General features: G+C 50.3%; 1 protein-coding gene across 2 annotated transcripts in view; it reads left to right on the plus strand.

The window, feature by feature from the left end:
- Nucleotides 1–392, plus strand: part of phf19 (PHD finger protein 19) — an 11,973-nt gene extending 11,581 nt beyond the window's left edge. For both annotated transcript variants that reach the window (XM_015369015.1, XM_015369014.1), the window contains exon 15: nucleotides 12–392. The gene's annotated coding sequence lies outside the window, so the exon portion shown is untranslated. The remainder of the gene's footprint in view (nucleotides 1–11) is intronic.
- The last annotated feature ends 617 nt before the right edge of the window (nucleotides 393–1,009 follow it).

Consider the following 1,009-nt stretch of genomic DNA (forward strand, 5'->3'; position numbering starts at 1 on the left):
AATAAGATCAATCTGCTGTTCCCTCCCTCTGCTGTTCCCTCCCTCTGCTGTTCCCTCCCTCTGCTGTTTCCTCGCTCCGTGTCACATGGTTAACGGTTGTCATGCTCCGCCCCTTTGCTGTTACCTTATTGGTCCGAGTCTCTGCCATGTTGCACTGTGGTCCAATCAGAATCTATGCAAACATCCAGCTGATGGATCCATGGTCTCAGTTAGCTCAAAGCTAACACTGCCCATTGATTTGAATGAGGAGTGCTAACAATATCTGAGACGTTAAATTGTCACTCTGTCACTTTAAATGTTGCCATGGTAACCATGCTCCCTTCCCATTGGCCGGTTGGACAGTTGTTTTGATTATATGACTGTTTGACCAAGTCTAATAAATTTGCCTGAACTTTGACCTCCTGCTGTGTCTGTGTGTGTTTCTTTAAAAGGAGTTCTGGTTCAGTTCTGGTTCTGGTTCAGTTCTGGTTCTGGTTCAGTTCTGGTTCTGGTTCAGTTCTGGTTTTGGTTCAGTTCTGGTTCTGGTTCAGTTCTGGTTGTGTTTCTGGTTCAGTTCTGGTTCTGGTTCAGTTCTGGTTCTGGTTCAGTTCTGAGTGTGAGGCAGTGAGAGTGAAGGTGATTATCTCATAATCCAGTTAAGGTGTTAAAGATCACGTGAAGAAGAGGAGCCTGCTTTCATCCTTCCATGGTTCCACCTCAGAGACACAACAGGTCTGAGGGACTGTCCACAGGAGGACAGGGCCCCGCAGGAGGACAAGGCCCAAGCAGGAGGACAGGGCCCCGCAGGAGGACAGGGCCCCGCAGGAGGACAGGGCCCCGCAGGAGGACAGGGCCCCGCAGGAGGACGGCTAATCTCTCAGCAGACGTGGTCAACCATCTTCCTCACTGGAAGGAAAAACCTGAGCTTCTACCTGCTGGTGAGGTTAGCTCTGAACAACTGAGTCTGTCCCTCTGTCTGTCCCTCTATCAGTCTGTCCCTCTTTCAGGCTGTCCCTCTGTCTGTCCCTCT

This window comes from Cyprinodon variegatus, unplaced genomic scaffold (assembly GCF_000732505.1).
Source record: "Cyprinodon variegatus isolate N-32 unplaced genomic scaffold, C_variegatus-1.0 Scaffold2358, whole genome shotgun sequence".
Lineage (NCBI taxonomy): Eukaryota > Metazoa > Chordata > Actinopteri > Cyprinodontiformes > Cyprinodontidae > Cyprinodon > Cyprinodon variegatus.